Genomic DNA, 23,678 nt, shown 5'->3' on the forward strand with positions numbered 1-23,678 from the left:
CCTAAAAGTGATATTAAAGCCTTGTTTTTTGTTTACAAATAACAAACATGTGGTTTTGCACAGAACAGCCCCAATCCTCCTCGGGTCCCTTGGCGGCACTCCTGGCTCCCTCTTCCTCTCCTCATTGGCTCAATGACTTTGGTTGATAGCAGCGGGAGCCAATGGCACCCACTGCTGTGTCTTAGCCAAACAGGAGGGAGCTGAGGCTCTCGTGCAACATCACTGGATCGAGATTGGGGCTCAGGTGAGTATTAGGAAGGCTGCTGCACACAAAAGAATGCATAGAATGCCTGAAGATTAAAAAAATATATATTATTAATAATAATCTTCTGCCTTTATAACCACTTGACCACTGGGCACTTAAACCCCCTTAATAACCAGACCAATCTTCAGCTTTCAGTGCTCTCGCATTTTGAATGACAATTACTCAGTCACGCAACACTGTACCTATTTGAATTTGTTGTCCTTTTTTTGGTAGTATTTAATCACTGCTGGGTTTTTTATTGTTTGCACTATAAAAGAAAAAGACTGGGCACCCCCCATGTTGAAGGCACGCGGTCTGGTACGGCTCAGGAGGGGGTGCTCACTCGTCCCCCCCTTTCCTGGTCGGCCGGGTAGCGTGCTCAGACAAGGGTCTGATATGGACTTGGGGGGGGGACCCCCACGCCAATTTTTTTGGGCATTGGGGTTCCCCTTTAAGTCCATACCAGGTGACGGGGCCATCGACACCTCCTTTACTGGCCCCGGCTACCTGGAGACGCGCTCAAAATGAGCGGACTTTTCTCCGGGCGGGAAAAGTCCGTTCGTTTCAAAAGTACGGAGGACTGGCACACACACGGCCGGATAGTCCACCGAAATGCGAGTCAGACGGAAAGATTGGAGTGCAAAACTACTTTCTAAGTCTGCCATACTTTTAGGTAAAAAAGTCCGCCGGAGGCTACACATGGGGGGATTGTGCAGCGGACTTTTCCACCGGATTGTTTGATTGTGTGTACGCAGCATAAGGGTAGCTACAGGTCTTTTTGGGTTGAGCTCTGCTTTCAAAGCAGGAGAAGTTCTGCTTTAGGGCTTCCTCCGTGGCTCCTGCTTGCGATATGGAGCAGGTACCAGATTTTAACAGGTACCCACTTCCGCTAAGGCAATCAGAAGTCCCCCCCCCCCCTCCAGAAGTGTTGTGGGACACATGATATGTCCCAAAAGACTGCGGGATCATTCACAATGCACAGTGGGCACCTGGCTGTGAAGCCTCAAGCTGTCACAGTCAGGTGGCTATAGTAAAGATGCTGGCGCCACCAAGAGAAGACACAGGGAGAAAACGGTTGGGGCGAGCATACCACTGGATCATTGGACAGGTGAGTGGCTGTTTATTAAAAGTCAGTAACTACTGTTTTTATAGCTGCCGACTTAATTTTCACTTGAGAGACTGGAACTCTGCTTTAACTCCACTGCATAGGCCTTTATGATCGAAAAGAATACAAAGCTCAAAATCAAAACATTTTGTTTTACCCTAAATATAGAACATTTTAAAGCTACTGTAATATGGGTTTTTAGCAGATTAAAGGTCTGCTTATTTTTCAGACTGTAACTGCACCTCTACTCTCAATACTTGCCAAGAGCTGCTAACAGTCTTCACACAAAAGAGAACATTGCACCTTTTGTAACTGGTGACTCACTTTTAGATTTAGCAATAATATAATGCTGCATCACGGGAAGTCAACATAAATATTTTTTTTATCAGTTCTCTCGACAAGTCGCTGCCATTAATCACATTCATAAGAGCCCTTTCACACTGAGCCATGGGCACAGCTAGTTTTAGTGGCGCTTTACTGCTGTTTTATCAGCACTATTTGGCTGCTAGCGGGTGCTTTTAACCCCTACTAGCGGCCGAAGAATGGGTTAAATGCGCCCGTGTAGCGCATTGATTTCAATGGGCAGGGGCGGTGGAGGAGCGGTGTATACACCACCCAAAGATGCTGCTTGCAGGACTTTTTTTTTTTTTTAAACGTTCTGCCAGCGCACCACCCCAGTGTGAAAGCACTTGGGCATTCACACGGGGAAACAGGAGAGGCATTTTCAGGTGCGATTTTTAGCCCTTTGGCACCTGAAAAACAACTCCAGTATGAAAGGGGTCTTAAAGTGATTGTAAAGTCTCAAGGTTTTTCACCTTAATGCATTCTATGCTATTCATACTTGCTCCCTGCAGTGGTCATCTTGGTTACATGAAAAATGTTATCACTCCTGTTAAAGGACTGTGGATTTAACCTCAAGCCTAACTCGCACACGTTTAAGTCTTTAAAACACTAGTCTGAAAAAGTATCACAGACAGTGGTGGGGGTAGTTCGGTTAGAGAGGCACTCCAGTCTCCCCCCAAAACATTAAAAGTTAGCACCTACAAATACTGTAGCTGCTGACTTTTAATAACACTTGCCTGTTCAGGGATCCACAGTGTCTTCGACTGAGCCGATTCTTCAATCGGCTTGGAGTGCAGGCACTGGCATCTTAGGGAAAGCGGAAGTAAAGCCTTCCAGCTTCAGAGCTGGTTTCCCTCTGTGCTTTGTGAATGGACCCTCAGACTTTTGGGACCTATAAAGCGATCGGATCGGAAGTGGGAGCAGGTACCCGTCAAAACCAGGTACCTACTAAGTGGGGTAAAGTATGCAAACAAGTAGAACTTCCCCTTTTGGGTGAAGTTCCACTTTAACCCCTTGCTGTCAGTAGAAGAGACTCCTATTCATTTGTTCACTGTGATTGACTGCACAGTAATGACATAACAGGGAGCCCGTCCTAGTGTCTCCTGATCATTGATACTCGACTGAGCAATTAGTGACAGCTCAGTCACAGTTCTGTGACTACTGATAGAGCGTGCCACAGAACAGCACTACACCACTTACATACAGCAGCTGGGTGGCATGGCCTACCCTGTCATGCTGCTGCATACATGCGCAACTCGGTGGTGAAGAGGTTAAGCTTTTATTATGCATTAGTAAGCCTGACAAAAAAGGTATTTTTTGTTGTTGTAATGAACTTATACCCAAATCATGCATACTAGTATTCTGTCTGAAGCAGTAAAAGCACTCTAAAACAAGCCCTTCATTCGTCCTTGTATTTAAAAGCATTGTGACTAAATTAATTTTAAGGGCCAGTTCACACCATGCTTGCACATGAATCACACAGGAAAGCTCTGAGTGTTCCTGCACAGTTCACATGTGGTTCTGTGTGGTGTGATTTCAGCCTATTTATTTTGAATGGTCTAAAAATCACACCACATTAGTCCACGCACTACTGTTTAAAATGCACTTTAACTGGACAGTATAGAACAAAAAGTACCAAGTGATCTGATGTGGGGTGTTCACTTTCTATTGACACCCACTGTCAATTGCATTTTGCAAGCACTCTGAATTGATTCATGTGCAGGCATGGCATGAACCAGCCCTCAGTTCACAATACAGGCATGGTGTTTGTCAGCCCCTAATTTAAACCAACAGATATTTCTAAGCTGCATGAAACCAATTACCGTATATACTCGAGTATAAGCCGAGATTTTCAGCCTCTTTTTTGAGGCTGAAAGTGCCCCCCTCGGCTTATACTCGAGTCATCGCTGTCTGCCCGCTCGATCAGCGTGTCGAGCAGACAGACAGCGGCCATTCTGATTCAAAAGCCGTGCCTCCGGCTCCACCTTCGCCTGTGATAGGCGGAACACTGAATTTCCCAGCAGCATGTGTTCCGCCTATCACGGGCATCCGCTCATCCTCGTACTACGGACGAGGATGATACGACGTCCGTGATAGGCGGAACACAGGCTGCTGGGAAATTCAGTGTTCCGCCTATCACAGGCGAAGGAGGAGGCGCGGCTTTTGAATTTTACAATGGCCGCCGACGAAGAGGGCACGGGACGGAGGCAAGGCAAGGCACGGCACGGCACGGGACGGGACGGGACGAAGGCAAGGCAAGGCACGACACGGGACGGAGGCTCGGACAAAGGCTCGGGACACAGGTAGGCTGGACACACACACACACACACACACACACGGATGGAGACACACACACACGGATGGATGGATGGATGGAGACACACACACACACAGGGATGGATGGATGGATGGATGGAGACACACACACACACAGGGATGGATGGATGGATGGAGACACACACACACAGGGATGGATGGATGGATGGATGGAGACACACACACACAGGGATGGATGGATGGATGGACACACACACACACACACAGGGATGGACGGACACACAGGGATGGACGGACACACAGGGATGGACGGACACACACACACACAGGGATGGACAGGCATGTCTCACCCTCGGCTTATACACGAGTCAATAAGTTTGCCAGTTTTTTTGGGGGTAAATTGGGGGCCTCGGCTTATATTCGGGTCGGCCTATACTCGAGTATATACGGTAAAACCTGAATGACTCTATAGTCTTTGTGGTGATCTTTGAGAATCTTCTGCAGTCTCGCCAGAGCTTAAAGTGATTGTAAAGCTTTGTTTTGTTTTTTTTAACTAACAAACATGTTATATTTACCGCCTCTGTGCAAGGGTTTTGCACAGAGCGGCCCTGATCCTCCTTTTCTGGGGTGCCCCGGCAGCGCTCTCGACTCCCCCTCTTCATCGAGTTACCCCACAGAGAGCCGCATTTCATCGACAGAGACAACAAGACCCGGTCCTACCCCCTACTTCTATTAATCTATCTAATGAGGACCTGAGACAGAGGCTGGAGGCTTCTGTGCTGTTCCCCATCGCTGGAATGATCAGGCTTAGGTAAGGGGGGGGGGGGGGGGGCGCTGCAGCACAGAAGGTTTTTCACCTTAATGCATTACGGTGAAAAACTGAGGGTTTACAACCGCTTTAAGGATAACACCTAATATGACATGGGCCTAAGGCTGGCCATTACAGAATTTCCTTACAATTTTCTTTAGATTTACCTTCAACTATTCAATTACCTTCAACCATGTAGTGCAAGGGCATGCCTAATTGGATACAATTGAAAGTTTTGCCTTGTTGTAGATTTGACCTCATATGGTTTTTGGTAACTCACTGGAAAAACTGGAGTCACTGGGAAAAATAAAAAAAATAAAAACAGCCTCACACCCTTAACAAAATGTAGCTGCAATTACAATATATAAATGGCGCCAACCTGAAAATCAGAGTGTTGTAAAAAATGTGCCACACACTGTTGATCAAAACCACACAGATAAAGTAGGTGATAATCTCCTTAAAGCAAACTCATAATCTGTATTTCAAAAAAAAAAAAAAACATATGTTTAGGAGGTCAGATCTCTGCTTGAACCTTCATGGACCACAAGTGACGTCACTTCCATTTTGTGGTGGAACATACGCAGAGGTTGGGTAAGAGCAACATCACTGCACAATGAATAACCTGACGGAGCTTTGAGCATCTTGCTTAGGTCGATCAAGCTGGTGCCAGTCTGGACACTTTTACATGTAAGCGCATAAACTGTGGGATGTATTTTAATAAAATTGTGTTGCACGATCACTCTGTCATTTTCCTTTCTGTGGTTTGATGTTCATCCATTGATGGGAGAACTCCCTATTGCAGGAGGACACGCTGATTGTTTAAGGAAGGAGTGAAGTTGGCTTCGGGCCTTGTGGGCCAAAAAATAAAGGCTTGGCTGGTCATGGTGGCCTTAGGGCTCTGGTGAGTGCATTCATAGCATCACTGGTGGTGGAGAACTGTTTGCGTATTATCTAGGATCACCCACATAGAAGCAGGGTGGATGGGATGAATTGTATCAATGGCACCAATATTGGACTTTGTTGTGGAATATAAAAAGGATGTGTTTTTTTTGTTTTGTTTTTTGTTTCTTTGCTTTTCAAATTTTTTCTACAAACCTGAGATTGATTCAATACCAATTTTTGGATTACGTGTTTTTCATTTTATAAAAGTGGTATAGGTCTTTTTAAAGGGTGTTAATTAATGTAATGGGGGAGTACAACTGGGGGGATCCATAGTGGAGAAGGATCTGGGGGTTTTGGTAGATCATAAGCTCAATAATAGCATGCAATGCCAAGCTGCTGTTTCCAAAGAGAGCAAAGTCCTTTCTTGTATTAAGAGAGGTATGTACTCCAGAGAGAGAGATATCATGTTGCCCCTGTTCAAATCATTAGTAAGACCTCACCTGGAATATGCAGTTCAGTTTTGGGCACCAGTTCTCAAAAAGGATAATCAGGGAACTGGAGAAAGTGCAGAGAAGGGCAACCAAACTGATAAGAGGCATGGAGGAACTCAGCTATGAGGAAAGATTAGAGGAACTGAATTTATTCACTCTTAAGAGGAGAATAAGGGGGGATATGATCAACATGTTCAAATATATTAGGGGTCCATATTGTGAACTTGGTGTTGAGTTGTTCTCTGTACGGTCAACCCAGAGGACAAGGGGGCACTCTTTACGTCTAGAGGAAAAGAGATTTCATCTTCAAGTACGGAAAGGTTTCTTCACAGTTAGAGCTGTGAAAATGTGGAATAGACTCCCTGCAGAGGTGGTTCTGGCCAGCTCAGTAGATTGCTTTAAGAAAGGCCTGGATACTTTCCTGAATGTACATAATATAACGGGGTACTAACATAGGTAGAGTTGATCCAGGGAAAATCCGATCGCCTCTTGGGGGATCAGGAAGGAATTTTTTTCCCCTGCTGTAGCAAATTGGAGCATGCTCTGCTGGGGTTTTTTTTCGCCTTCCTCTGGATCAATTGTGGGCATAAAATTGGGTATTTGGATTGTACGATTATTTTTTATTTTATTTATTTGTTTTTAAGGTTGAACTGGATGGACTTGTGTCTTTTTTCAACCTGACTAACTATGTAACTATGTAACTATGTTAAACATATACGGTATGTTTTTTGAAACACAAATTATGGAGTTCACTGTAAGGGGATTAGCACCTACCTTATCTGTATGGTTTTTGGACAATGTAAGTGGAGGTAGCTCCAAGTCATGCATCAATAGGTGAAGCCCAGCATGCCTCTCTGCTCCAGAAATGATAACACTCTTACCATCAAAGCATGAAAGATGCTGGAATCCCTTCTGTCATGACTCCGATAACTGACAACTAATTGGTTTGGTTGTAGGGTTTTGCCAAGGGAAGTCCTTAGCATACTGAAAACTTTAGCATATCTCATGAAGTGCAACACATTTTGCTATACAATAGCTGCATAAAATGTACAGCACTGATGTACATATAGCAAGACCGAGTTGAGCCGAGTTAAGAGTTGAGAATTTTTGTTTGCTTTTTACATGCTCAAATATACGCATCCGTAAAAAGACAAATTTTCCTTTAAGTCATTTCTTCCAGCTGTACCTTCTGGCACAATACAGAGACGGCTTCTTTTTCTTCCTCTCTCATGGTGTGTCAAGTGCAAAGTTTCAGATTTCAAGATCGAAAAAGACGGTGCACTACACCACTGCTTCAGTTAGCGATTGGCATGATACCTTTGCTCTATTTTATGGTTAAGAAGTTTCACTGTAGTAAATTATTATAATACACACACAGATATAGTGCAGGTAGTTACATAAAAGTCTCCATTTACAACAAAGGCTCACTAAAGAGCATGGAGAATGGCTAGTGTACAAAAGTTGACCAGTCATATTTAAAACGTGTTTAATGGAGGCGATTTAGGATTAGCTATGGGGTTTTTGGCAGGTTTTATGTGTCTCATAGCAAGCAATGTTTTCATGAAGACTTGGAAAACATAGGTATTGACATTTTGGCTGTGCTGACCACAAAGCCAAATGGTAAGATGCTGAATGAAAACACTGAGGGTGTTTGCACATCATTTTGAAAAAAAAAAAATGTAGGTTAAGTTTACACTGCGTTTCCTGCTCCGAATTGCAATTGCACTGCCCTTGCAATCTTCTGCAGGTGTTAATACAAATTTTAAGGACACCCCAAATGCAGGTCACAAACGCACCGTGTTTACCTGCATCGGATCACATGGTACAAAACCATTTGGTTCGTCGTGGCTCCAGAAAAGCGAATGCACTTCTTTGAAGCGGTGCGATTTGAGTCCATTCACAATGGATGGGCTCAAATCACGCCACACTGAATTGTATGTGAATTGAACAGGAATGCGGTGCGGCTCCTTTGCGATTCATCATATGCGGTGTACAGTGCGAACCCAGTCTTACATGGCCATCTGAACAGAAGCACGTCAGTGCTAGCGATATGGCAATGTTAGAACATTGCTCATCAAAGTGTCTTAAATGATGCACAGCAACCACCATATATCATGGTCACTCAATTCCAAAAAGGCCCACAGGTGTAATGCCACATACCCACCATCAACATGAAATCATCTACTTGTAGCACTATGAATGTTGTTACTGCATTATGTAACCTGTGCCAACAGCCACCATTTACAGGGATTTTTTTTTTTTTTTTTTTTTTTTTTTTTATTAAACAGGTTTTAATTATAGACACTTACTCCATGTAAGTAATTCAACTATAAGATAACAGGTCAGCAAATACCTGAAAATAGCATGCATCCTTGTATGCATACAGCAAACGTGTGAATTAATTTGCCTGCCAAAGTAGAAGCATCATTTTTTTTTGGTAACCCTGCGCTAAACGGTGATTGTGCCAACATCTGGTATCTTTATGAAGCGATCTTTGCCCTGGTCTCCTATAATTTGTGTAGCAAATTGTGTTTGTGCTCCAACTAAGCAATCTTATATTGCACAGCACACTTGCACATTAAGGCTGGGTTCACATTGCAGCGATGCGGGAACGCTGCGAATCCGCAGCGGGTTCCCGCATTGCATACCTCCCGGCAGCAGTTCACACTGCCCTATGCGAACTGCTGGGAGTGTCAGTGAAATGTTAATGACACCCCCAGATCAGTTCGCATATCGCAGTGCGATCTGCAAACTCGGACAGGAATCGGATCGCATGGTGTGAACACCCATGCGATCCGATTCTGCTGCGGACCAAAAAAAGGGTCCTGTGTGAGTTTGGGCCAGGTGCGATGCGAATTTAGCCATACTATCTGTATGGCTGAACTCGCATCGCACAGAGATCGGATGTGATTTGCACTGCAGTGCGGTGCAAATCACATCCGGTTCTCGTCACCGCTGCAATGTGAACCCAGCCTAAATGAAAACCTCTGCATTTTGTGGAATTCCAATGACGAACACTCCGTGCTTTCTCTGGCCACTCCAGAGCCCCAGGTGCCATGGTCTGCACCATTCTCAGATTGGGTTCCTTCTCTCCCTTACTAAACTAGGAAATAACCAAAACTATGAAGCTTATAACTCAAGACAAAAGTTTAAAGTGGAAATCCAAGGGCTGCCCACCCCTTGCTCACAAAACACATTGAAGGAAAATGCCCCTTAGTTTCCAGCAGCTTCCTGCCACTGGGGTCACTGGGCTTCACTGAGGAATTATTATTATTAACGATTTATATAGCGCCAACAGTTTACACAGCACTTTACAATGTATAGGGGGGGACAATACAATTACAGTACAATACAAAAGGTACAGGAGGGCCCTGCTCATAGATCTTACATTCTAAAGGGAGCGGGTGGTGGTACAAAAGGTAATAGCTGCAGAGAATGATTTGATGGAGGTGGCTTGGGGACAGTTGTTAGGTGGGTGTGGGATAGGCTTCCCTGAATAAATGAGTTTTCAGGGAGCTCTTAAAGGTGGACAGGGTAGGGGCTGATCGGACAGACTGGGGCAGGGAGTTCCAGAGGATGGGAGAGGCATCTTGAAAAGAAAAAAAAAACTCAGGATCCCAATTCTTGCAAAAGGATGCTATTGCACTGTAAACGAGCGGGTTTTCATGGGATTTGGGATCCTCGACTTTCCAAGAATTCTGCAAGAAAGCCTACTGGAAGCCTGGCAGTAAGACAAGTCTAATTTATGATTTTCTTCCATAATGCCCACCTAATTGACCACAAGTGATGGGGGGGAACCCACACAAGTAGACCTTACGTAATAGTGCAACGTTTACTTTAATAAAGAGCCTACCAATGCTATATGCAAGTACTGCATTCTACCAAGCACCAAATTAGATTATTCAACTGTAGAACCTCCAAAAGCAACATATCAGTTGATGTGCCCATGTTTCGACCATCATCTGATTTGAAGTTATGCATTTCTAGGTACCACTACTGCAAAGCTATTGTGTGTCAGAACCACTCAGCGCAAAGCATATTGCTTGTAGCCAGTGAAACAGGGTTAAGCCTCGTACCACTACTATTTTTTTTGTTCATTCAACCTAGCGTGTTAATTGAAAATACCCAATAGCTCAGAGCCACTATACTAACAACAATCCGATGTTAGTACTGCAATCTCCTCCGCTGTCCTATTGTGTTCTGAAAGGGGTATGCCAGAACACTCAAGTCAGTACTCCCAGCCATTGGCTGAGAGTGCTGATCAGGAGCTGGCCAGCAGATCTTTTTCAGTCATGACCGTTCAAACTGTTGGATCTGCTGCCGTACACACGCACACGCACACACGCACGCTGAATGTCGGGCGGATTCCACTGAACTGGCCGATGTCGCCCAACATGCGGCCCATGTGTACCAAGCTTAATAAAGGAGATCCGAACATCCATATCACCTCCCCACCCTTCACTGAATGCAGTTTAGCAAATTTATCCTTCAAGGCATCATAGTAGACAAACAAAACTCTGTCACACCCAGTTTCCAGGCAAAACGTACAAGAATAAACAGTCACAGCCCTGTTACAAGCAAGGGAGGAGGTGCTGGAGATTATAATAATTTTCGACAATATAATTACATGCTTTGAACTAGCATACATTATTGGTGTAACATTTCCTAGGATCACAGATTTATCTACACTGAATATATTCAGCTATGCTGATTACACAACTTTTTTCAAACTATGATTTATAGTTAAACTGCATAGCAAATGATCATTTAACTACTTACTGGTAATACCATTTTTTTTGTGAGCGCCATAAAAAGCCTAAAGAGTAACTCCTATGCCTTGACTCACAAGAGGAGCGGATTTATGGAAAGCTGCAAACTAATCCAGGTAGCATTTGTATTATTCAAGTTTTAAAATGGATAGCATATAAACTTTTAGACTGATGGACAACTCTGCTGCTGGAATTTTTATTTATTTTCTTAAATCACCAGTGGCAGAAATGCAAAGAGGCTGCCCGTTTGTCTCTATAGAATCACTCAATTCATAGCTGAGGGAGAGAGAGATGTTGCTCCTAACAACAGCAACTGATTCAGCAATGTTCATGCCAGCGACAGAGCAACATTTTGTTGCATTTGGCTACAGAGGGACCAATTCCATAGGCAGCCTGCTTAGCGATCATGCCGCTGGCGATTTGTCTCTAGTGGCAGAATCGCCCTACTGACATCAGGTTTACCATTTTAAAACCGTTCACATGTAATATTTGCCTTTATTATCTCAGCAGTGCTGCAACAGCTTGTAAAAAAGAGGCAGTCACTGAAATAAACAGGCATCTATGGCGGCCCTTGTATTAACAACCAGTTGATCTTAGTACTACACATAAGCATGACAAAAAAAAAAAAAAAAAAAAAAAAAAAAAAAAAAATTCATCTCTCTTGGGCAGTTTGAAAGGAACCAATAAGAATAGAAATATAAAAGCACCTATTTTCAACTTAATTTTGAAAGTGCATGCTCCAGTGCTGTCCCCCATATTGCTCATTCACTAAAGTCACTGACCTGGAATAATAGAAGGCATTGAAGGCACCTGATGTGCACATGCTTGCCGCCAATGTCAGTGACTAACAAGAAAGGGTATAGGTACAGCTTCAACAACCAGTCATCAATGGCAGCTCCCGTATTTCTTGCTTGTCCATTTTAAAGTGGAGGATTGTTCAGAACAGCCTTGTAGTTCTAAACAGATTTTAAATTGCATCCTAATTGTAATGTAAATGGTAGAATATTTCTGCATGGAGACCCTGTAGCAGCCAGCTAGCATAGTGTGGGTGCCAGCTTTGTATGCTGTGTCAGTTTCACTGCAATGCATAAAGTGTTGGGTAATGACAAGTATAGTACTTCTGGAATAAGTACCTATGTAGGATATAGAAAAGGCAGGCGCTATAAAAATGAGCTGTGATGTGTAGTGCAGCAAAACTGTAGATTTCGTTACAGCCAGCAATGCCCACACACCTTACACACATTTAGCAGACGGGCCATAGCAATCGAATTCTTTATTCTCAATTAGTATAATAAATATTCGCTGGAAGCTAGACAGCTGTGCATTATATTTCCAGACACAGCTTCCGTACAGATCTGAGTTTTACTGATAGTCTGTACATATGTAAAATATTTATGTGGGATAAAATTACAAGAAAATATTTAAAACAAATTTAGATGGATTCCAGCATACAAAAAACTCATTTTTTGAAGACCGATGGCCAAAATAAAATAAAAAGTTAATATACATACACTTACTGTATCAAGACTTTACAATGTAAAGTAGATGAACTTCTTTGTTCAGGTGCAGTCTGATAGGGTGTGCAGCCTCCATACAGGATATCTAATAAAAGGCACCCAGGAGATCTCTCATATGTAATAAAGGCACCCAGGAGATGGTTGCAGTCACACAATTCAGTTGATGTGCTGTATGTTCTGCTTCCTGCACTGTCTGATCACAAGACCAGTAGAGGAAGGAGGGAGGAGATAGAACAAGCTGTTACAGCTGACTTCTGTGAATGAGCACTGTTCCTTCAGCAATCAGCTCACAGACCAGAATATAAAATCTATTAAAATAAAAAATATTGGGTTGTTTTCAAGTTCAACCCTCGCCCGATATTCCGTTGTAGGCATTAATTATGTGAGTGACGCCATGAAGGAAATGCTGCTACCATGGAGAATTTGCAGAAGTGCAAAAAATCATTTCTGCCCTCAAAACTACCACCGTAGATGTCTGCAAGCCCACGAAAAAAAAAACAAAAAAAAACGCAGTGTGGCCAATTTAATAAACTGGAACAAAATGAAAGTATTGACATTACCCACAGTTCTCTAAGCAGCAGTTGGAATCTGTTTGCCATGACTACATATTCAGATGAAATTTGCATTTACCAAGGACACCACTCTCCAACCCCTGGTTAAAAGCAGCCCTGTGCTATATGGTGTCAATGAAATCCTTAGACTTCCAAACACCACCGCCACACTTTGTTCAAAGTTTTGCACCTAAACAAAATGCACGAGCATCATCTTAGGCCCCTTTCACACATGCGGACAGTATGTCCATATTTCATCCATCCGTTTGCGGATGAAATACGGGCATACATTCATCCCTATGGGATAGCGGGTGTCCGTATTTCATTCATCCGTTTGTGGATGAAATACGGGCATACATTCATCCCTATGGGATGGGATAGCGGGTGTCTGCGGATGAGCATCCGCAGACACCTGCTATTGTCCGCCTCCGCAACTGTCCGACTCTGCAGACAGAGGAAAATCCTATTTTTCTGTCCGTCTGCAGAGCGGATCGGATGAACACGGACAGACGGTCCGTGCTCGTCCGATCCCCATAGAGGAGAGCGGAGCGCTGACAGGGCGGTCCCTGCACAGTGTGCGGAGACCGCCCTGTCCGCAGCCAGCTCAGCGGGGACAACGGAGCGATCCCCGATCCCCATAGAGGAGAGCGGAGAGCTGACAGGGCGGTCCCTGCACAGTGTGCGGAGACCGCCCTGTCCGCCGCCGGCTCAGTGGGGACAACGGAGCGATCCCCGCTGAGTGAGCGGATCATCATGGGGTGGATCATTACTGATCCGTCCCGTGTGAAAGAGGCGTAAAGAATCCAGAATTAAAAACATGTTAGGCCTCTTTCACACGGGACGGATCAGTAATGATCCGCCCCATGATGATCCGCTCACTCAGCGGGGATCGCTCCGTTGTCCCCACTGAGCCGGCGGCGGACAGGGCGGTCTCCGCACACTGTGCGGGGACCGCCCTGTCAGCTCTCCGCTCTCCTCTATGGGGATCGGATGAGCACGGACCGTCTGTCCGTGTTCATCCGATCCGCTCTGCAGACGGACAGAAAAATAGGATTTTCCTCCGTCTGCAGAGTCGGACAGTTGCGGAGGCGGACAATAGCGGGTGTCTGCAGATGCTCATCCGCAGACACCCACTATCCCATAGGGATGAATGTATGCCCGTATTTCATCCGCAAACGGATGGATGAAATACGGACATACCATCCGCATGTGTGAAAGGGGCCATACCCAACAAACTTTCATAGCACATGCAGGCATAACAGACAAGCCATGACTTGGAACAAAAATCTACAAGGGCTTAATTATGGCAGCACGTCATCACAATGGACAGACATTCAATTCTAAAGCTGGTTCTGCAGAATGAATGTAAATACTTTGTGAATTCCTACTTCTGTTTCTTCTGCACTGAATCTAAAAGTTCCTCATACAGTGAGGGGAAAAAGTATTTGAACCCCTGTTGATTTTGTACGTTTGCTCACTGACAAAAATGATCAGTCTACAAGTTTAATGGTAGGTTTATTTTAACAGAGACAGGATAACAAAAAAATCCAGGAAAAACAATTTAAAAAAAGATATAAATTGATATGCATTTGAATGAGTGACATAAGTATTTGATCCCCTATCAAATCAGCAAGATTTCTGGCTCCCAGCTGTCTTCTATACATGTACACACCGCTCCTAAAGTGCCCTTGCCCATTGAAACCAATGGGCAGCACCACTTTGCACCCTTTTTTGGCTGCCAGTGGGGGTTAAAAGTGTTAAAAAGTCGATAAACTACAGTAAAGCACCGCTAAAAATAGCCAACGCCCGGGCGTGGTGAGTGTGAAAGTGGCCTTAATTGTCCATTCACAGAGGGGCAACAGGACTTCCAGCGAGACTTTGGGAGGCAACTTGGACACGACTTGAGTATGAATCACAGCACGACTTGAGGCAACTTACAAGGCAACTTGAAGTTGCCTCCAGGACAGGAGACATTACCAGTGGCCAATCACATAATATTAAGCTCTGTGGGAGGGAGGGGTTTGCCTAGAAAACTATTTTTACTTACTGGAAAGTTGTTTCAGTTAAGACAGGGGATCCGACTTGCAGGCAACTTCCATTGAAATCAATATGGGTACAATTGCCTAGAAGTCGGATTGAAGTAGTACAGGAACTTTTTCTGAAGTCGGAGCGACTTCAGTAGTGTACATTAAGACGGCTCTCATTCACTTACATTGATTTTATCATGTTGCGCGACTTGAGGCAACTTGAGACGACTTCAAGTCAGATCTAAAGTTGCCCCTGTGTGAATGGACTCTAAAAGGGAGTTCTCCTAATCTCAGCTGGTTACCTGTATAAAAGACACCTGTCTAGCAGCAATCAGATTCCAATCTTTCCACCATGGCCAAGACCAAAGAGCTGTCCAAGGATGTCAGGGGCAAGATTGTGAACCTACACGTGGCTGGAAAGAGCTATAAGACCATCGCCAAGCAGCTTGGTGAGAGGGTGACACCAGTTTGTGCGATTATTCACAAATGGAAGGAACACAAAATTACTGTCAATTTCCCTCGGTCTGGGGCTCCATGTAAGGTCTCACCTTGTGGAGTTTAATGAATGCGACAACCATGAGGAATCAGCCCAGAACTACAAGGGAAAAATCTTGTCAATGATCTCAAGGCAGCTGGAACCATAGTCCCCAAGAAAACAATTGGTAACGCACTATGCCTGGAAGAACTAAAAGCCTGCAGCGCCCAGCAAGGCCCCCCTGCTCAAGAAAGCACATGTACAGGGCCATCTGAAGTTTTCTATTGAACATCTGAATGATTCAGAGGAGAACTGGATGAAAGAGTTGTGGTCAGAGGAAACCAAAATCAAGTTATTTGGCATCAACTCAACTTTCCGTGTTTGAAAAGCTGCCTATGACCCCAAGAACACCATCCCCACTGTGAAACGTGGAAGTGAAAACATTACGCTTTGGGGCGTTTTTCTGCTAAGTGGACAGGACAACATCCCTGCATCAAAGGGACGATGGAAGGGGCCATGTACCGTCAAAGCTTGGGTGAGAGAACCTCCTTTCCTCAGCCAGGGCAATGAAAATGGGTCGTGGATGGTTATTCCAGCATGACAGTGACCCAAAATATACAGCAAAGGCAACAAAGGATTGGCTCACGAAGAAGCACATTAAGGTCCTGGGAGTGACCTTGCCTACCAAATGTGAGCCTTGAAACCTTAGTGACTTGGAGAGGATCTGCAAAGAGGAGAGGGACAAAATTCCTTCTGAGATGTGTGCAAACCTGGTGGCCAACTACAAGAAACGTCTGACCTCTGATAGCCAACAAATACTAAGTCATGTTTTGCAAAGGGGTCAAATACTTATTTCACTCATTAAAATGCAAATCAATTTATATCTTTTTTGACATGCATTTTTCCGGATATTTTTGTTGTTATGCTATCTCATAATATGTGGTGTATTGATTTTCATGTAGGCTGCACAAAGCAATATGAAATCTTTGCTTACTACTTAAAGCATACATTTTGTGTTGCCTAAATTAAAAAAAAGTTATAAATACCTGCACTTTTGGGGTCCCCCACCGGTGTGCTGGGCTTCTCTTCAGAGAGTGTGGCCCCATAGCAAACTGTGTGCTATGGGACACACATTCAGGCAGGTTCCTGAGCCGGGCTGTATGTGTCCATAGACACACTCAGCTAGGTCTGGCCCCACCCTCTGCTCACACAATTTAACTGACAGGAGACCATAGCTGCCGCTGCTGCCTCTGTGTCCTGTAAGAACAGGGACAGCTGCAGATGGGCACAGAGCTGAATCAAAGGACTAAAGTTTAAGTGTTTAGAGAGGTGGGGGGGTTGATACAACTACTGGAACATTTGTTACCATAAACACAGGGAATGCATTAAGGTAAAATGTTTTGAATTTATAGCCAATAACTTAGCACACCACTTCCATCCTGCCAGAACCAGCATGGAACACAGTACCCAGATGTGACCTCATATCCGGGTACTGCGTTCTACCCTGGTTCTGGCAGCATGACAGATGTTCCAGGATATCTGCAGCACACCTCCATACCGCTGGCCGGCAAGGAGACATGGCGATTGGACAATCCAGGGACAGCCTCCCACTTGGCATCTCGTACATGTGATAAGCCTGTTTATACATTCTCTCTTAAGTGTTTTTACCCATTTTGGTTATTAAATGTCTTGATTTTATTACACTGCAAAGCGCCCTTCTCCGTTCTATTTCCTACCAGAGTTTGCTTCTCTTGTTGAGTGCTGCTGATTTGCACCACAGGACACCTGCCTGACGTCCCATTTGCCTCCACCACGTTATAGACTTTGAACTACAGATTCCCGATAGGTCCCTGCCTAGAGCGCCCTGTACCTTATCTTTTAATTGCCTCTCCCCGACTCCTGTTAGGTACCACCCCTTACTTATAGTGGTTCTAAAGCCTTAAAGTGTTACTAAACCCACAACAGTGAAATCGGTCTGTATATGCAGTAAAGCATGCTTGTTTGACTGACAGTGGAACCTAAGAGGTTAATTCTCCACATTGTGTAAAAAGGCTGTTTGATCCTGTCTTCTCTGATCCTCCCCTCTTTCCACAGTCCCCAATCCATGTCCTGATAGCACAGAGCTCTCTGGGGGGCACTCTGTACATGCTCAGTTTGGTGTGTATTGCTAGAGAGTTTTTTTGGGAGGGTGCATAGGGCCAATCAGCACTGTCCAGACACAGGGTCAATGCAGCCTCATAGGACAGTCAGAGGAAAATGAAAACGCCTCCTACAAGCTTTAACCAATACGCGGCTGGACTCCGAAAGAAGTCACAAAACTGCTATATACTGCTGAAAAGGTATTTAGCAGTTTTTATTTTCCCAAAATAATTGCATTTCCATGTTCTCTAATGTGGGAGACCAGGTATAGTGAATGCAGGGTCCTGGGTTTAGTAACACTTTAAAGGTTTTTTTTTATTTTTTTTTACCTCAATGCATTCTCTGCATAAGGTAGGGTTCACGATATTGCGAATTGGAATGCGGGTTCTCCACATCCAATTCGCAAGTCAGGAGATTGTGAGCCAGTTCACACATCTCCAAAGTTGCTCCTTTGTCCTGTGCATCTTCGGATCCATTTCAGGTGCGAAAGGAGAGAGAAAAGTCAGGAGCGCACGAGGGGGACTCCAGGAGATGAGGATCGGTGCTGCTCTGAAAAACCATTGTATGACATGTTTGTTATTTAAAAAAAAAAAAAAAAAAAAAAAAAAAAAATGATCATAAATAAACTCTTCAAAAGGAACACCCCGACTCTGCATGGTGGACTTCTAAAGGTGGAACACAAGTCTCATTTGATAGCAACCCCTTTATCTCTTATGAGGTCTTTTGGGCCTGACCCCCAGTACTCAATCACCCCCTACCTTCCTATGGAGCGATTTTACTTTTAAGGAGGACCAAACTAAACTGACCACTGCCTTTAACAAATGCACTCTCCTTTACAAAGTGGTAACATTTTATCCCAGATCTTTCAGAAGACAGTTGAGAAGGCCGCTAACACCTGGTTCACTGATATCAGTATGATGGACAAATGTATACAGTTTAAGTCATACACCATCTACACTATATGGCTAATAGGCTGTATGGTACCATGTGACTCATCCCATACACCAAGTGTTTTCGATATGGGGACCCTCCAACCAGTTTATATCACATCTTCTGGTCCTGTCCTTGTATTTGAGTCTTCTGGGATTCACTATACTGCTCTGGAAACAAATTTACAATTCTCAGGTCCCAGAATGCCCAAAGTATGTCTTTTGGGCATCTTAAATGACTTCATCCCTCTTACTCGTGGGTGTATCATGTTCCGTTTCATCTTTTATCAGGCCATGAAGGCTATTCTACTTAACTGGAAGAAACCCAACCCTCCATCTCTACAATAAGTTATTTGTTTGATTAATGCAGACTTTCCTAAAATAAAAAAAAGATTATATATGAGAGCAGAGCTTGTCTGAAGAAAAAAAAAAAAAAAAAAAAAAAAAAATTGGATCTCTGCCTAGACTCCCCCATGCTGTAATACTTAAAAATGCCTAATTCTTTCTATGGCTACAGTATTGCATGTCCCTCTTGTGGTACCCTAGGAGAGCGGGAGCAAGTGTGAGTGTGTTGAATGCAGTATGGACGATTTTGTTTTTTGTTGTTTTGATCTTCTTGTGCAGAGGTGTGCTATTATGATACACATTGTAATTGTTAGTTTGGCTGTAAAAGACCCAGTACACGATTTAAAAGAATACAGCATAGAGAAATACAGATACAGGTGAGTTTGCAATGAATGAGGGACTCCAGAACACCATTAAATATAATGAAGGATAATATCGGTCTTATTTAGAGTTCCTATTGATTGATTTCATTGTCATCCTTGCTTGTGGAACTCTATATCACTATACTATACTGCTGTTTTGTTACTTTGACGTGACAAAATTTTTTTTTTTTACTTATATGCTGTTTTTATCCATTTATTAAATCCGGCTTGGGAAAATTTTAATCATATAAAAAAAATTATTTATTTTTTTGATAATAAAGTACTTATATAGCGTCGACAATTTACGCAGCGCTCTACATATAATACATATAAATTGTACATGCACAACTATATACTCACCGACCACTTTATGAGGTATAACTTGCTAGTACCGGGTTGAACACCCTTTCGCCTTCAGAACCACCTTTAAATTAAGCAAGTATGTTTCAAACTTGTCCATAGCGTTCCAAGTCGGTACACCAATAAATACAACTAGATTGTTTGAGCGTCCATGCCATTTCTCAGCCCGTGAGCCCCACTAAAGGACAGTGATGGACAAAAGTAGTGTGTACCCAAAAACGTAAACTATCACATAACCATGATAAAACAAGTATATATATATGTATATATATATATACACACACACACACACACACACACACACACACACACACACACACACCTGAAATAAATTCACAAACACACAATGTACAACACATACCAAATAAAGAGATTTTTCTCTGTCCCGCTTAAAAGTAAAGTAGAATCACATGGGCTTAAAAAGGCAAACCTTACACATCTTTGCAATCTGTTCCCATGGAGCAGTCTCTTCTCACTGAATAAGAACAATGCTATCACTGAAGTCTATGAACTTCTCTGACTACTGTTTAAAGTGAAGTCACACACATGCAAAGTGAGGGCCACTTTACAGTAAGTCAATCAAATCACAGGGAAAGCAGAGAAAGTGCAAAAGGAATACTTGAAATCATGTTAAAAATATCCCATCTAAAAAGGGACAAAAATAAATAAATTAAAAAAAAAGATCAATATCTGACAAGCCTTGTAACAACCGAGATGGAAAAGAAAGTCATTCAATGTCCAAACAAGAATAGGTACCCAAGACACTGCTCTTTCTCCCGACAACCCCTGTACTCAGGATTCTGTCAACTTAGCCGTGAACCGCCATCTAGCCAAACCAACACTTCCATTATGCACAAGAAACTGTGCTGAGATCAGAACAAATTATGAGGAGCTTTGCCATCTACTTTCTAGCATGTGAGATGTATGTATCAGTCAGAACTTTATGTTCTCTATATAGCCACCTGGCTCCCATCAGCTTTTTACAGATCAAAATAAAGCGATCTCTTGACAGAAGACCCTCTCCAGTCAGTAGAGATTTGCTTCCCTAAAATCAGTGAAGAAACAGGGGAATGGTCTAGTCTTACCCGTGTGTATCCTGCAGGAGAACCAGCAGCTTGACTAGTCATAATGGTCTGTAATAAACTCTTTAGCATGTTCTAAACTTCAGTTCTCAAGTACCCCCAACAGGTCATGTTTTAAGGATTTCCTTCACCTAGCACAAGCACTTTAACCCAATGTATTTGGTATTTATGACTGCCATTTTATCTAGGGGATGTTGGGAGTACTTGAGGAATGAATTAGGGAAGCACTGTGTTTAGGCCAATCACTGGTTGTGCCTGTCAGGGGTAATAGTTGTTAAGATCAACATCCTACAGGCCTGCTATTGTATAGTCAGGGTATAGATACCCCAACACTTTAGGATGACTTTAACCTGATGTATGTCAGAGGAAACACCTTTTTTATTCAAAAGAGGAACTTGACCGGTCTTACAAAAATTAAAGTCAGTAGGCACAAAAATACCCACCCGTCCGTTAGTTTCACCAGTGTCTTCCTAGCATTCAGAGTCTTCACCGCGCATTAGGGTTCCTGCGTTATCTAAGATTTGGAGCTGGCTGTCACTGCCCGATTCCCAACCCATGCCCATTCCACTGCCCATGTGCAAGATTGGTCTGGCTGGGGTTGACTGGTCCTGTAGCCTCCTGGGACATCATCCTCACCTAGTCAAGGAATAAGGATGTAAGAGCAAGTGCCCAATTTAAAAAAAAAAAAAAAGAAGAAGGGTACCTGCTCCAACTCCTTAACCACTTCAGCACCAGGCACTTTCCCCCCTTGCTGCCCAAACCAATTTTCAGCACTGTCACTTTTTAAATGACAATTGCATGGTCGTGCTACACTGTACCCAAACACAATTTTTATCATTTTGTTCCCACAAATAGAGCTTTCTTTTGGTGGTATTTGATCACCTCTGCAGTTTTTATTTTTTGCTCAACAAATAAAAAAAAAGAACAAAAAGCTTAAAAAAAGTTTCTGTTATATAATTTTGTAAATAAGCAAGTTTTCTCCTTCACTGCTGGGCACTGATAGGCGACACTGGATACTTATAAGTGGCACTGATGGGCATCACAAAAAAAAAAAAAAAAAAAAGACAAAAACACACAACACAACCTACTAGTGTGTACCAGGCTTAAGATAACACATGTACAGAGCAATTTTGTATCAGAGAGGGCGAGCATGTGTGAGCACAATAGAGGGTAAAGTCACTGGGAACAAAGTTCATTTTGGTCTGTGTGCTTCATGGAAACTATACAAACATTGCTTTGTCAATTAAGTGTGCATTACAACACAGGACTGATACGCAAGAACATCTGTGATCAGTCAGTCTGAAACTAAGGCACTTAATACATGTAGGTGGATGTCTCACAAAAAGAAAAAAAGGAGGGAAGAGTTAAACCTCTTGTATGTCACAGGGACCAAGTAGAATCATAGTCTCAATTTAGCCTTTAACGTTTTTTCACAGTACAGGTTATGAAACCATTCGCAAAGACTATCCAAACTAGTGGAAAACCCCTTCAAAACAGTAACCCTCAGACACCTACCCAGACAAAGCGTGACTACAACCACAGCTCCTCAAACAGGTCATTTACTTGCACCAAGCCATGGATAGGTTAAGTGCAAATAAAGCACATGGGAAAGAAAATATCTGTCCATATGCACAGGTATGGTATTTAAAAAATGGAATACAGAGAAATTTATATATATATATATATATATATATATATATATATATATATATATATATATATATATATATATATATATAGTGCACTTCAACAATGAAAAAAAAAAAAATGAGGCTGGTATATGTGAAAGGGTAAGGATACAATCATTCCAAGAACCACAGAGAATTATTATTCTTTATGATCTGTTGTATCTTCCCCCCCCCCCCTTTCAGTGCTTGATATTTAAGAAAGACCAAAGCCCCATACACAAGATCAGAATGTTGTACAAAAAGTACCGCTTTCGAAGCAATTGTACGATAATCTGATTGTTAGTACAAAGCTTTCAGCTTTTCAAATTTTCAAAAAAAGAGACAAACATGAAAACTTCTCGTACAATACCAGATCATATGATTTTCATTTAATCAGTACAGTTTTTGTCTGAAAATACAAATACATCCCACCATTTTTATTCAGTTGTATGAAAATTTTTGTACGTTAGTAACCTATTCGTTATTGATATGGAGCCAAGCATGCAAAAAACAAAATAAAAAATGGACGATCATTCATCCAACAATCTCATTGTGTGTACTAGGCTTAAGGCACAGGTTGTAGCAGTTGTGGGCAGGCCACACAGCACAAGAGGAACCTTCTAAATCTAAACACACAGGTACAGTACTGAGGGATGCAAGTTAATATTAAATATATTCCTCAATAGCCACAGAACACATAAATCAAATGCCTTTGCAACCCCAGACCTTGTAAACGTAGCAGTGACATCATAGTCTGTGCAGACAGAAGATCTGTGGAGGGGTTCTCAAACCCCACCCATTACAGGCTTCCTACAGAAAACTAGAAGAGGGGGCGGATACAAGACCAGTCAATCTGCACAAAAAGACAGGAGCGGCAGTGGTTGGCCTTTATTACAGCTTGAATGTAAACAAAGGGGAGATGCTGGTGATCTATTTACCCAAATATAGCAATGGCACATTTGCACAAGGGCAGGAAATATCCCAGCCAGCAGCTGAATGGGGCCAGGGATGAGTTATTGGATGTTATGACACGGTCAGCTGCAGAGCCAACAGCTTCCCAGCAACCAATGCTGCTCTGCAAAGAGGCAGGGGGCTAATGCCCCGTACACACGTTCCGATTATCGGACCACAAAAGTCGCTTTCGGACAGATCGTTCGATAATCTGATCGTTAGTACGCAGCTTTCGACAGCCGATCACGACAGTCCGTCCAACTAAATCCGAAGGAACAAACAGGAAAACTTTGGTCGGATGACAGCCCATCGTACGACAGTCGTGTAGTCAGTACAGTATGCGTCCGATAAAAGT

General features: G+C 43.1%; 1 protein-coding gene across 5 annotated transcripts in view; it reads right to left on the reverse strand.

The window, feature by feature from the left end:
• The window catches only part of RAB9A (RAB9A, member RAS oncogene family), a 42,885-nt gene that overhangs the window by 11,503 nt on the left and 7,704 nt on the right, over positions 1-23,678 (reverse strand). Inside the window, exon 3 of one of the 5 annotated variants that reach the window (XM_077482536.1) lies at positions 19,624-19,687. The exons of 2 other annotated variants lie outside the window; for them this stretch is intronic. The gene's annotated coding sequence lies outside the window, so the exon portion shown is untranslated. Of the gene's footprint in view, positions 1-12,435; positions 12,606-19,623; positions 19,688-23,678 lie in introns of those variants that run through there. 2 more of the 5 variants (XM_077482540.1, XM_077482538.1) reach the window with 2 other exon arrangements.

This window comes from Lithobates pipiens, unplaced genomic scaffold, assembly GCF_037356315.1.
Source record: "Lithobates pipiens isolate NorthernLeopardFrog02 unplaced genomic scaffold, aLitPip1_a1.2 Scaffold_16, whole genome shotgun sequence".
In the NCBI taxonomy this organism is placed as follows: domain Eukaryota; kingdom Metazoa; phylum Chordata; class Amphibia; order Anura; family Ranidae; genus Lithobates; species Lithobates pipiens.